This window comes from Oncorhynchus keta, chromosome 3 (genome assembly GCF_023373465.1).
Source record: "Oncorhynchus keta strain PuntledgeMale-10-30-2019 chromosome 3, Oket_V2, whole genome shotgun sequence".
Lineage (NCBI taxonomy): Eukaryota > Metazoa > Chordata > Actinopteri > Salmoniformes > Salmonidae > Oncorhynchus > Oncorhynchus keta.
This window is the reverse complement of record NC_068423.1, coordinates 34565424-34578935: the sequence shown is the minus strand read 5'-3', so window position 1 is coordinate 34578935 and position 13512 is coordinate 34565424. Positions and strand designations below refer to the sequence as shown.

The following is a 13512-nucleotide window of genomic DNA, read 5'->3' as shown; positions in this document are numbered from 1 at the left end:
GCCATAAGTTACAGCTGTTTGTGCCCTGTCAGCCAGCAGTACTGTGTGTTGGAAACCAGCCGGGCTCCTCCAGTCCACTCCTGGAGGGAACTGGATGAGATGCTGGGAGTAGATGGGACCTTTCCCAAGAAGCCAAAAGGACAACAATTACCTGCTTGTCACTGTAGACTAATGTTCAAAGTGTTGAACACCTCCCGCTGCAGGATGCCATGACTCCCAAGATAGTCAACATACACAGGCAGGAGATCTTCCTGAGATGGGGAACCCCAACGTTCCTCCTATCTGACTGGGGGCCGCAGTTCACAAGTCAGCTGCTGAAGGAGCTCTGCAAACATTGGGGGGTAGTTAAGAAACGTACCACCAGCTGTCACCCCCAAACCAACTTTATGGAGAGGGTTAGCCGGAACCTAAAGATGATGTTAGTCTCTTACGTCAAGGCTAATCACCAGAACTGGGATATGTGTTTGGGAGCGTTCTGTTTTTCCATCAAAATTGCCTACCATGAGAGCACAGGCTTCTCTCCTGTCGGGGTCGCTCTGGGAAGAAAACTGAAAGGTCCTCTAGAGCGACTTTTGTCTCAGCCTCCAAACCAAAAAGCCTACGCTGAGATGGCAGTGGCAGATCCAACAACAGGGGAATATGACCCAGAAGTGTTAGGCTCGCAGCTACAACCGACGGCTGACAGCTGTTGCTTTCAAAGAAGCTGAGGATCAGGCTACACCCTACCGGGTAGCACCAATGAACTACAGGGTAGCACCAATGAACTACAGGGTAGCACCAATGAACTACCGGGTAGCACCAGTGAACTACAGGGTAGCACCAATGAACTACAGGGTAGCACCAATGAACTACAGGGTAGCACCAGTGAACTACAGGGTAGCACCAGTGATCTACAGGGTAGCACCAGTGATCTACAGGGTAGCACCAGTGAACTACAGGGTAGCACCAGTGAACTACAGGGTAGCACCAGTGATCTACAGGGTAGCACCAGTGAACTACAGGGTAGCACCAGTGATCTACAGGGTAGCACCAGTGAACTACTGGGTAGCACCAGTGATCTACAGGGTAGCACCAGTGAACTACAGGGTAGCACCAATGAACTACAGGGTAGCACCAGTAAACTACAGGGTAGCACCAGAGATCTACAGGGTAGCACCAGTGAACTACAGGGTAGCACCAGTGATCTACAGGGTAGCACCAGTGAACTACAGGGTAGCACCAATGAACTACAGGGTAGCACCAGTAAACTACAGGGTAGCACCAGTAAACTACAGGGTAGCACCAGTGAACTACAGGGTAGCACCAGTGATCTACAGGGTAGCACCAGTGAACTACAGGGTAGCACCAGTGATCTACAGGGTAGCACCAGTGAACTACAGGGTAGCACCAGTGATCTACAGGGTAGCACCAGTGAACTACAGGGTAGCACCAATGAACTACAGGGTAGCACCAGTAAACTACAGGGTAGCACCAGTGATCTACAGGGTAGCACCAGTGAACTACAGGGTAGCACCAGTGATCTACAGGGTAGCACCAGTGAACTACAGGGTAGCACCAATGAACTACAGGGTAGCACCAGTAAACTACAGGGTAGCACCAGTAAACTACAGGGTAGCACCAGTAAACTATAGGGTAGCAGCCGTGGAACTACAGGGCAGAACCAGTGAACTACAGGGCAGAACCAGTGAACTACAGGGCAGAACCAGTGAACTACAGGGCAGAACCAGTGAACTACAGGGTAGCACCAGTGAACTACAGGGTAGCACCAGTGAACTACAGGGTAGCACCAGTGAACTACAGGGCAGCACCAGTGAACTACAGGGTAGCACCAGTGAACTACAGGGTAGCACCAGTGAACTACAGGGCAGCACCAGTGAACTACAGGGTAGCACCAGTGAACTACAGGGCAGCACCAGTGAACTACAGGGTAGCACCAGTGAACTACAGGGTAGCACCAGTGAACTACAGGGTAGCACCAGTGAACTACAGGGCAGCACCAGTGAACTACAGGGTAGCACCAGTGAACTACAGGGTAGCACCAGTGAACTATAGGGTAGCACCAGTGAACTACAGGGTAGCACCAGTGAACTACAGGGTAGCACCAGTGAACTACAGGGTAGCACCAGTGAACTACAGGGCAGCACCAGTGAACTACAGGGTAGCACCAATGAACTACAGGGTAGCACCAGTAAACTATAGGGTAGCACCAGTGAACTACAGGGTAGCACCAGTGAACTACAGGGCAGAACCAGTGAACTACAGGGTAGCACCAGTGAACTACAGGGTAGCACCAGTGAACTATAGGGTAGCACCAGTGAACTACAGGGTAGCACCAGTGATCTACAGGGTAGCACCAGTGAACTACAGGGTAGCACCAGTGAACTATAGGGTAGCACCAGTGAACTACAGGGTAGCACCAGTGAACTACAGGGTAGCACCAGTGAACTATAGGGTAGCACCAGTGAACTACAGGGTAGCACCAGTGAACTACAGGGTAGCACCAGTGAACTACAGGGTAGCACCAGTGAACTATAGGGTAGCACCAGTGAACTACAGGGTAGCACCAGTGAACTACAGGGTAGCACCAGTGAACTACAGGGTAGCACCAGTGAACTACAGGGTAGCACCAGTGAACTATAGGGTAGCACCAGTGAACTACAGGGTAGCACCAGTGAACTACAGGGTAGCACCAGTGAACTACAGGGTAGCACCAGTGAACTATAGGGTAGCACCAGTGAACTACAGGGTAGCACCAGTGAACTACAGGGTAGCACCAGTGAACTACAGGGTAGCACCAGTGAACTATAGGGTAGCACCAGTGAACTACAGGGTAGCACCAGTGATCTACAGGGTAGCACCAGTGAACTACAGGGTAGCACCAGTGAACTATAGGGTAGCACCAGTGAACTACAGGGTAGCACCAGTGAACTACAGGGTAGCACCAGTGAACTATAGGGTAGCACCAGTGAACTACAGGGTAGCACCAGTGAACTACAGGGTAGCACCAGTGAACTACAGGGTAGCACCAGTGAACTACAGGGTAGCACCAGTGAACTACAGGGTAGCACCAGTGAACTACAGGGTAGCACCAGTGAACTACAGGGTAGCACCAGTGAACTACAGGGTAGCACCAGTGAACTATAGGGTAGCACCAGTGAACTACAGGGTAGCACCAGTGAACTATAGGGTAGCACCAGTGAACTACAGGGTAGCACCAGTGAACTACAGGGTAGCACCAGTGAACTACAGGGTAGCACCAGTGAACTACAGGGTAGCACCAGTGAACTACAGGGTAGCACCAGTGAACTACAGGGTAGCACCAGTGAACTACAGGGTAGCACCAGTGAACTACAGGGTAGCACCAGTGAACTACAGGGTAGCACCAGTGAACTATAGGGTAGCACCAGTGAACTACAGGGTAGCACCAGTGAACTATAGGGTAGCACCAGTGAACTACAGGGTAGCACCAGTGAACTACAGGGTAGCACCAGTGAACTACAGGGTAGCACCAGTGAACTATAGGGTAGCACCAGTGAACTACAGGGCAGCACCAGTGAACTACAGGGTAGCACCAGTGAACTACAGGGTAGCACCAGTGAACTACAGGGTAGCACCAGTGAACTACAGGGTAGCACCAGTGAACTATAGGGTAGCACCAGTGAACTACAGGGTAGCACCAGTGAACTACAGGGTAGCACCAGTGAACTACAGGGTAGCACCAGTGAACTACAGGGCAGCCATGGACAGCAATCCTAACACCCATGAAACGGTGCATGTTGAGAACATGAAGATGGTCTTTGTGGGTTATACTTGGGGGTATAAAAATTAGATGAAACATTGCCCCTAAAATACATTAAAGGATGAACATATGAAAGGAATGTGTTGGGGTATGTACTGGGCAAAGATTACACTAACACACTGATTCCTTAATATACTTAAATATAAATATATAATACACTTTGTAAAAATATAAACAGAACATGTAAAGTGTTGGGCCCATGTTTCATGAGCTGAAATGAAAGATTACAGAAATTATCCAAATAACAAAAAACACATTTCTTTCAAATGTTGTTTACATTCCTGTTAGTGAGCATCTCTCCTTTGCCAAGATCATTCATCCAGCATTCCTGTTAGTGAGCATCTCTCCTTTGCCAAGATCATTCATCCAGCATTCCTGTTAGTGAGCATCTCTCCTTTGCCAAGATCATTCATCCAGCATTCCTGTTAGTGAGCATCTCTCCTTTGCCAAGATCATTCATCCAGCATTCCTGTTAGTGAGCATCTCTCCTTTGCCAAGATCATTCATCCAGCATTCCTGTTAGTGAGCATCTCTCCTTTGCCAAGATCATTCATCCAGCATTCCTGTTAGTGAGCATCTCTCCTTTGCCAAGATCATTCATCCAGCATTCCTGTTAGTGAGCATCTCTCCTTTGCCAAGATCATTCATCCAGCATTCCTGTTAGTGAGCATCTCTCCTTTGCCAAGATCATTCATCCAGCATTCCTGTTAGTGAGCATCTCTCCTTTGCCAAGATCATTCATCCAGCATTCCTGTTAGTGAGCATCTCTCCTTTGCCAAGATCATTCATCCAGCATTCCTGTTAGTGAGCATCTCTCCTTTGCCAAGATCATTCATCCTTCGTTCCTGTTAGTGAGCATCTCTCCTTTGCCAAGATCATTCATCCACCTGACAGGTGTGGCATATCAAGAAGCTGAATAAACAGCATGATCATTAGGGGCGGCAGGAAGCCTAGTTGTTAGAGCGTTGGACGAGTAACCGACAGGTTACAAATCTGTTGTTCCTGAACAAGGCAGTTAGTAACCCACTGTTCCTGGGCTGTCATTGACAATGAGAATGTGTTCTTAACTGACTTGCCTATCCAAAAAAGTGTTAAATAAATAAAAAATATTTTAGATTTTAGATTCTTCAAAAGTAGCCAGCCTTGATGACAGTTTTGCACACAAACTTAAACTTTCGCCTTTTTTCAATCTTGATTTAAATATCATTGAGAAAACAGAAAGGTGTCAAATTTGGCAAACATCCTTTCAGAATTTAAAATGACTCCTAGAAGTAATCATCTATTCCTTCAAAATATCTGTAATCTGATTACAATATTTATGCTAGTAAAGTAACAGATTACAGTTACAGTTTTTTGTAATCCGTTACTCCCCAACCCTGCTTCCCAAGAAAGTATTTGTTACCCCAGAAATAAGGTTACTTTCCACAAAGCATAGTTAAAACTATAGTTGTCCCAGGTTTAACATGTGTACATTTAATCATAACAAGTTCAATTTTAAATTTAACAAATTCAGCATTAGACTCCTAAACTGCCCTTGCAGTTTAGATGCTGGGAGTTCATTTAAACTGAAGGAGGATTTACCCAGTTGAGACTAGAGGGACCTCAACCATCCCTGCTAACATGTTTGGTGTCTTGTATTTTTTTACTTTATTAAAAGTGAATTGAGAAGCTTGTTGGAAGCTTGTGCAGCTTATCGTTGTAAACGAAAAGGGAGGAATGAAGTGATCTATGGGACTTTGGTGAGGTTCATTCGACGTTCTGATACAATATGATGAGTATTAAACCTGTCACCTGTGATAAAGCGAAAGGCTGAATCCAAATGTTTTTTCTGTTTGGCTGCTGCACTCTGATAAATGGAGGCACCATAGTTCAGAGCTGGCAGGAAAATCTATGTCTGTATGTTTTTAAACGTTAGATTTTTGTCCAAAAGCCCAGATATTTAAAACCCAAGAGATGAGAGAACCATCCAATGAATACATGGGTAAAATCCATTTGAAACATTTGCAAGAAAATTAGAAAAACAACATATTTCGTTTTTTCCTGCATTTAGTGCTAATTTTAAACCACAGGGCTTTCTGCAAGGCAACAAAATCACAGCTCTAAATCAGCCTGGTCAGCTGTCGGAGTAATAGCATCACGGTGTTGTCTGCATACAGGTGAATGTTACAGGTTTTCACACACCAATATTATCATTAGTAAAGAGAACAGGTTCCAATATTCACCCTTGAGGGACACCTTTCATTATATCGAAATAAGTGACTGAGTGAAGAGCAAAATAATCCTAACATTTCCACACAACAAAGAAACGAAGCTTACTAGGTCCATAGTGCCACTAACAAAGATAGCAGGCAACAAAAACAAGATCCCACAAAATACAATGGAAAAAAGGCTGCCTAAGTATGATCCCCAATCAGAGACAACGATAGACAGCTTTCCCTGATTGAAATCCATACTCGGCCAAAACATAGAAATAAAGAAACTAGAATTCCCACCCTAGTCACACGCTTGCCTAACCAAAATAGAGAATAAAAGCCTCTCTATGGCCAGGGTGTGACAATTGTCCTTGTCACGCCCTGACCTTAGAGAGCCTTTTTATTTCTCTATTTGGTTAGGTCAGAGTGTGATTTGGATGGGCATTCTATTTTTTCTATTTCTTTGTTGGCCGGGTATGGTTCCCAATCAGAGGCAGCTGTCTATCGTTGTCTCTGATTGGGGATCATACTTAGGCAGCCTGTTTTCCACCTTTAGTTTGTGGGATCTTGTTTTTGTTGCCTGTGAGCACTAGTCGTTACGTCTCGTTTGCTTTGTATTGTGTTTCATTTGAATAAACATGTGGAACTCTATGTACGCTGCGCCTTGGGTCCGCTCATTTCAACGTGACAGTCCTGTTGATAGCCCATCAAGGGTGGACCGCTTCTTTTGTATTCTTAAAATAACTCCAGCACAGAGAAGTGTGATTCTATTCCAAGAAAAGGAGACTTGAATAATTAAGCAATAATAAACTGCAACGTGTTGGTTAAAGCAATTGAATGCAGGAATTAATTCAAAATATGTGAAAATGTTATTCTATTTTTTTTGTATCTGTTTTTATGGCAATCAAACAAAAACACAGCATCTACAGTGAATCAAATCAAATCAAATGTATTTATATAGCCCTTCGTACATCAGCTGATATCTCAAAGTGCTGTACAGAAACCCAGCCTAAAACCCCAAACAGCAAGCAATGCAGGTGTAGAAGCACGGTGGCTAGGAAAAACCCCCGAGAAAGGCCAAAACCTAGGAAGAAACCAAGAGAGGAACCAGGCTATGTGGGGTGGCCAGTCCTCTTCTGGCTGTGCTGGGTGGAGATTATAACAGAACCAGGCCAAGATGTTCAAATGTTCATAAATGACCAGCATGGTCGAATAATAATAAGGTAGAACAGTTGAAACTGGAGCAGCAGCATGGCCAGGTGGACTGGGGACAGCAAGGAGTCATCATGTCAGGTAGTCCTGGGGCATGGTCCTAGGGAAGAAAGAGAGAAGGAGAGAATTAGAGAGAGCACACTTAGATTCACACAGGACACCGAATAGGACAGGAGAAGTACTCCAGATATAACAAACTGACCCTAGCCCCCAGACACATAAACTACTGCAGCATATATACTGGAGGCTGAGACAGGAGGGGTCAGGAGACACTGTGGCCCCATCCGAGGACACCCCGGACAGGGCAAAACAGGAAGGATATAACCCCACCCACTTTGCCCAAAGCACAGCCACCACACCACTAGAGGGATATCTTCAACCACCAACTTACCATCCTGAGACAAGGCCGAGTATAGCCCACAAAGATCTCCGCCACGGTACAACCCAAGGGGGGCGCCAACCCAGACAGGATGACCACATCATCATAGAAATAAGGAAACTAGAATGCCCACCCTAGTCACACCCTGACCTAACCAAAATAGAGAATAAAAACCTCTATACGGCCAGGGCATGACACTTTCTCTCTTGCATCAAAGGTTCAGAAAGTGTTGATAGGAGACAGAATGATCAGATCATCATCTAATTGACCAAAACTACTAGTGAAATGCATAGCACTCAGAATCAGAAAGTTTTTACCAGGTATTGTTCATCTTGATCAGACAGGTTTTACATGGACGATACATTGGAGACAATATACGACAACTACTAGAAAAACATGAAACATCAAAGAAGCAGAATGTATTGGGGCGGCAGGGTGGCCTAGTGGTTAGAGTGTAGAGGCGGCAGGTAGCCTAGTGGTTAGAGTGTAGAGGCGGCAGGTAGCCTAGTGGTTAGAGTGTAGAGGTGGCAGGGTAGCCTAGTGGTTAGAGTGTAGAGGTGGCAGGGTAGCCTAGTGGTTAGAGTGTAGAGGCGGCAGGGTAGCCTAGTGGTTAGAGTGTAGAGGTGGCAGGGTAGCCTAGTGGTTAGAGTGTAGAGGCGGCAGGTAGCCTAGTGGTTAGAGTGTAGAGGTGGCAGGGTGGCCTAGTGGTTAGAGTGTAGAGGTGGCAGGGTGGCCTAGTGGTTAGAGTGTAGAGGCGGCAGGTAGCCTAGTGGTTAGAGTGTAGAGGCGGCAGGTAGCCTAGTGGTTAGAGTGTAGAGGTGGCAGGGTAGCCTAGTGGTTAGAGTGTAGAGGTGGCAGGGTAGCCTAGTGGTTAGAGTGTAGAGGTGGCAGGTAGCCTAGTGGTTAGAGTGTAGAGGTGGCAGGGTAGCCTAGTGGTTAGAGTGTAGAGGTGGGAGGGTAGCCTAGTGGTTAGAGTGTAGAGGTGGGAGGGTAGCCTAGTGGTTAGAGTGTAGAGGTGGGAGGGTAGCCTAGTGGTTAGAGTGTAGAGGTGGCAGGGTAGCCTAGTGGTTAGAGTGTAGAGGTGGCAGGGTGGCCTAGTGGTTAGAGTGTAGAGGTGGCAGGGTAGCCTAGTGGTTAGAGTGTAGAGGAGGCAGGTAGCCTAGTGGTTAGAGTGTAGAGGTGGTAGGGTACCCTAGTGGTTAGAGTGTAGAGGTGGCAGGGTAGCCTAGTGGTTAGAGTGTAGAGGTGGCAGGGTAGCCTAGTGGTTAGAGTGTAGAGGCGGCAGGTAGCCTAGTGGTTAGAGTGTAGAGGTGGCAGGGTGGCCTAGTGGTTAGAGTGTAGAGGTGGCAGGGTAGCCTAGTGGTTAGAGTGTAGAGGTGGCAGGGTAGCCTAGTGGTTAGAGTGTAGAGGTGGCAGGGTAGCCTAGTGGTTAGAGTGTAGAGGTGGCAGGGTAGCCTAGTGGTTAGAGTGTAGAGGTGGCAGGGTAGCCTAGTGGTTAGAGTGTAGAGGTGGCAGGGTAGCCTAGTGGTTAGAGTGTAGAGGTGGCAGGGTAGCCTAGTGGTTAGAGTGTAGAGGTGGCAGGGTAGCCTAGTGGTTAGAGTGTAGAGGTGGCAGGGTGGCCTAGTGGTTAGAGTGTAGAGGTGGCAGGGTAGCCTAGTGGTTAGAGTGTAGAGGTGGCAGGGTGGCCTAGTGGTTAGAGTGTAGAGGTGGCAGGGTGGCCTAGTGGTTAGAGTGTAGAGGTGGCAGGGTAGCCTAGTGGTTAGAGTGTAGAGGTGGCAGGGTGGCCTAGTGGTTAGAGTGTAGAGGTGGCAGGGTAGCCTAGTGGTTAGAGTGTAGAGGTGGCAGGGTAGCCTAGTGGTTAGAGTGTAGAGGTGGCAGGGTAGCCTAGTGGTTAGAGTGTAGAGGTGGCAGGTAGCCTAGTGGTTAGAGTGTAGAGGTGGCAGGGTAGCCTAGTGGTTAGAGTGTAGAGGTGGCAGGGTAGCCTAGTGGTTAGAGTGTAGAGGTGGCAGGGTAGCCTAGTGGTTAGAGTGTAGAGGTGGCAGGGTGGCCTAGTGGTTAGAGTGTAGAGGTGGCAGGGTAGCCTAGTGGTTAGAGTGTAGAGGTGGCAGGGTAGCCTAGTGGTTAGAGTGTAGAGGTGGCAGGTAGCCTAGTGGTTAGAGTGTAGAGGTGGCAGGTAGCCTAGTGGTTAGAGTGTAGAGGTGGCAGGGTAGCCTAGTGGTTAGAGTGTAGAGGTGGCAGGGTAGCCTAGTGGTTAGAGTGTAGAGGCGGCAGGTAGCCTAGTGGTTAGAGTGTAGAGGTGGCAGGGTGGCCTAGTGGTTAGAGTGTAGAGGTGGCAGGGTAGCCTAGTGGTTAGAGTGTAGAGGCGGCAGGGTAGCCTAGTGGTTAGAGTGTAGAGGCGGCAGGTAGCCTAGTGGTTAGAGTGTAGAGGTGGCAGGGTAGCCTAGTGGTTAGAGTGTAGAGGTGGCAGGGTAGCCTAGTGGTTAGAGTGTAGAGGCGGCAGGTAGCCTAGTGGTTAGAGTGTAGAGGTGGCAGGGTAGCCTAGTGGTTAGAGTGTAGAGGTGGCAGGGTAGCCTAGTGGTTAGAGTGTAGAGGTGGCAGGGTGGCCTAGTGGTTAGAGTGTAGAGGTGGCAGGGTAGCCTAGTGGTTAGAGTGTAGAGGTGGCAGGGTGGCCTAGTGGTTAGAGTGTAGAGGTGGCAGGGTGGCCTAGTGGTTAGAGTGTAGAGGTGGCAGGGTAGCCTAGTGGTTAGAGTGTAGAGGTGGCAGGGTAGCCTAGTGGTTAGAGTGTAGAGGTGGCAGGGTAGCCTAGTGGTTAGAGTGTAGAGGTGGCAGGGTAGCCTAGTGGTTAGAGTGTAGAGGTGGCAGGTAGCCTAGTGGTTAGAGTGTAGAGGTGGCAGGGTGGCCTGGTGGTTAGAGTGTAGAGGTGGCAGGGTGGCCTAGTGGTTAGAGTGTAGAGGTGTGGGGTGGCCCTGGTGGTTAGAGTGTAGAGGTGGCAGGGTGGCTGAGTGGTTAGAGTGTAGAGGTGGCAGGGTAGTCTAGTGGTTGGGGAGTGTAGAGGTGGCAGGGTGGCCTAGTGGTTAGAGTGTAGAGGTGGCAGGGTGGCCTAGTGGTTAGAGTGTAGAGGGAGGCAGGTAGCCTAGTGGTTAGAGTGTAGAGGTGGCAGGGTGGCCTAGTGGTTAGAGTGTAAGGGGTGGCAGGGTGGCCTAGTGGTTAGAGTGTAGAGGTGGCAGGGTGGCCTAGTGGTTAGAGTGTAGAGGTGGCAGGGTGGCCTAGTGGTTAGAGTGTGGTGGCAGGGTGGCCTAGTGGTTAGAGTGTAGAGGTGGCAGGGTGGCCTAGTGGTTAGAGTGTAGAGGCGGCAGGGTGGCCTAGTGGTTTAGAGTGTAGAGGTGGCAGGGTGGCCTAGTGGTTAGAGTGTAGAGGTGGCAGGGTGGCCTAGTGGTTAGAGTGTAAGAGGTGGCAGGGTGGCTAGTGGTTAGAGTGTAGAGGCGGCAGGGTAGCCTAGTGGTTAGAGTGTAGAGGTGGCAGGGTGGCCTAGTGGTTAGAGTGTAGAGGTGGCAGGGTGGCCTAGTGGTTAGAGTGTAACAGAGGTGGCAGGGTGGCCTAGTGGTTAGAGTGTAGAGGTGGCAGGGTGCCTAGTGGTTAGAGTGTAGAGGTGTGGCAGGGTAGTCTAGTGGTTAGAGTGTAGAGGTGGCAGGGTGGCCCTGGTGGTTGAGAGAGTGTAGAGGTGGCAGGGTGGCCTAGTGGTTAGAGTGTAGAGAAGCCCGGTGGCCTGAGTGGTTAGAGTGTAAGGGCAGCGGGTTAGTGGTTTAGAGTGTAAGGGGTGGCAGGGTGGCCTGAGTGGTTAGAGTGTAGGGTGGCAGGGTGGCCTAGTGTGGTTAGAGTGTAGAGGTGGCAGGGTAGCCTAGTGGTTAGAGTGTAGAGGTGGCAGGGTAGCCTAGTGGTTAGAGTGTAGAGGTGGCAGGGTAGCCTAGTGGTTAGAGTGTAGAGGTGGCAGGGTAGCCTAGTGGTTAGAGTGTAGAGGTGGCAGGGTAGCCTAGTGGTTAGAGTGTAGAGGTGGCAGGGTGGCCTAGTGGTTAGAGTGTAGAGGTGGCAGGGTAGCCTAGTGGTTAGAGTGTAGAGGTGGCAGGGTAGCCTAGTGGTTAGAGTGTAGAGGTGGCAGGGTAGCCTAGTGGTTAGAGTGTAGAGGAGGCAGGTAGCCTAGTGGTTAGAGTGTAGAGGTGGCAGGGTAGCCTAGTGGTTAGAGTGTAGAGGTGGCAGGGTAGCCTAGTGGTTAGAGTGTAGAGGTGGCAGGGTAGCCTAGTGGTTAGAGTGTAGAGGTGGCAGGGTAGCCTAGTGGTTAGAGTGTAGAGGTGGCAGGGTAGCCTAGTGGTTAGAGTGTAGAGGTGGCAGGTAGCCTAGTGGTTAGAGTGTAGAGGGCAGGGTGGCCCTAGTGGTTAGAGTGTAGAGGTGGCAGGGTGGCCTAGTGGTTAGAGTGTAGAGGTGGCAGGGGTGGCCTAGTGGTTAGAGTGTAGAGGTGGCAGGGTGGCCTAGTGGTTAGAGTGTAGAGGTGGCAGGGTGGCCTAGTGGTTAGAGTGTAGAGGAGGCAGGTAGCCTAGTGGTTAGAGTGTAGAGGTGGCAGGGTGGCCTAGTGGTTAGAGTCTAGAGGCGGTAGGGTGGCCTAGTGGTTAGAAGTGTAGAGGTGGCAGGGGTGGCCTAGTGGTTAGAGTGTGGCGGCAGGTAGCTAGTGGTTAGAGTGTAGAGGTGGCAGGGTGGCCTAGTGGTTAGAGTGTAGAGGTGGCAGGGTGGCCTAGTGGTTAGAGTGTAGGGTGTGAGGTGGCCTAGTGGTTAGAGTGTGGCAGGTAGCCTAGTGGTTAGAGTGGAGAAGGTGGAGGTAGCCAGTGGTTAGGGTGGCCTAGTGGTTAGAGTGTAGAGGTGGCGGAGTAAGTGGTTAGAGTGTAGAGGAGGCAGGTAGCTAGTGGTTAGAAGTGTAGAGGTGGCAGGGTAGCCTGAGTGGTTAGAGTGTAGAGGTGGCAGGGGTGGCCTAGTGGTTAGAGTGTAGAGGTGGCAGGTAGCCTAGTGGTTAGAGTGTAGAGGTTGTAGGGTGGCCTAGTGGTTAGAGTGTAGAGGTGGCAGGGTGGCCTAGTGGTTAGTGTAGAGGTGGCAGGGTGGCCTAGTGGTTAGAGTGTAGAGGTGGCAGGGTGGCCTAGTGGTTAGAGTGTAGAGGTGGCAGGGTGGCCTAGTGGTTAGAGTGTAGAGGTGGCAGGGTGGCCTAGTGGTTAGAGTGTAGGTGGCAGGGTGGCCTAGTCGGTTAGAGTGTAGAGGTGGCAGGGTGGCCTAGTGGTTAGAGTGTAGAGGTGGCAGGGTGGCCTAGTGGTTAGAGTGTAGAGGTGGCAGGGTGGCCTAGTGGTTGGGTGTAGAGGTGGCAGGGAGCCTAGTGGTTGAGTGTAGAGGTGGCAGGGTGGCCTAGTGGTTAGAGTGTAGAGGCGGCAGGTAGCCTAGTGGTTAGAGTGTAGAGGTGGCAGGGTGGCCTGCGTGGTTGGGAGTGTAGAGGTGTGGTAGGGTGGCCTAGTGGTTAGAGTGTAGAGGCGGCAGTACAAGCCTAGTGGTTAGAAGTGTAGAGGTGGCAGGGGTGGCCTAGTGGTTAGAGTGTGAAGGTGGCAGGGTGGCCTAGTGGTTAGAGTGTAGTGTGGCGGCTAGTGGTTAGAGTGTAGAGGCGGCAGGTAGCCTGAGTGGTTAGAGTGTGAGGCGGCAGGGTAGCCTAGTGGTTAGAGTGTAGAGGTGGCAGGGTGGCCTAGTGGTTAGAGTGTAGAGGTGGCAGGGTGGCCTAGTGGTTAGAGTGTGAGGCGGCAGGTAGCCTAGTGGTTAGAGTGTAGAATTGGCAGGGTGGCCTAGTGGTTAAGTGTAGAGGTGGCAGGGTAGCCTAGTGGTTAGAGTGTGAGGGGCAGCGTAGCCTA

At 49.9% G+C, this 13512-nt stretch overlaps 1 protein-coding gene and 1 long non-coding RNA gene across 2 annotated transcripts in view; both read left to right on the top strand.

Annotated features, from left to right (window-relative positions):
* Nucleotides 1-13512, top strand: part of LOC118363521 (signal-induced proliferation-associated 1-like protein 2) — a 434866-nt gene that overhangs the window by 382592 nt on the left and 38762 nt on the right. The window lies entirely within an intron of this gene.
* LOC127915958 (uncharacterized) lies at nucleotides 8899-12736 on the top strand. Its single transcript, XR_008093138.1, has 3 exons — nucleotides 8899-9813; nucleotides 9945-10009; nucleotides 12716-12736. It is a non-coding gene; the product is annotated as an uncharacterized LOC127915958 (long non-coding RNA).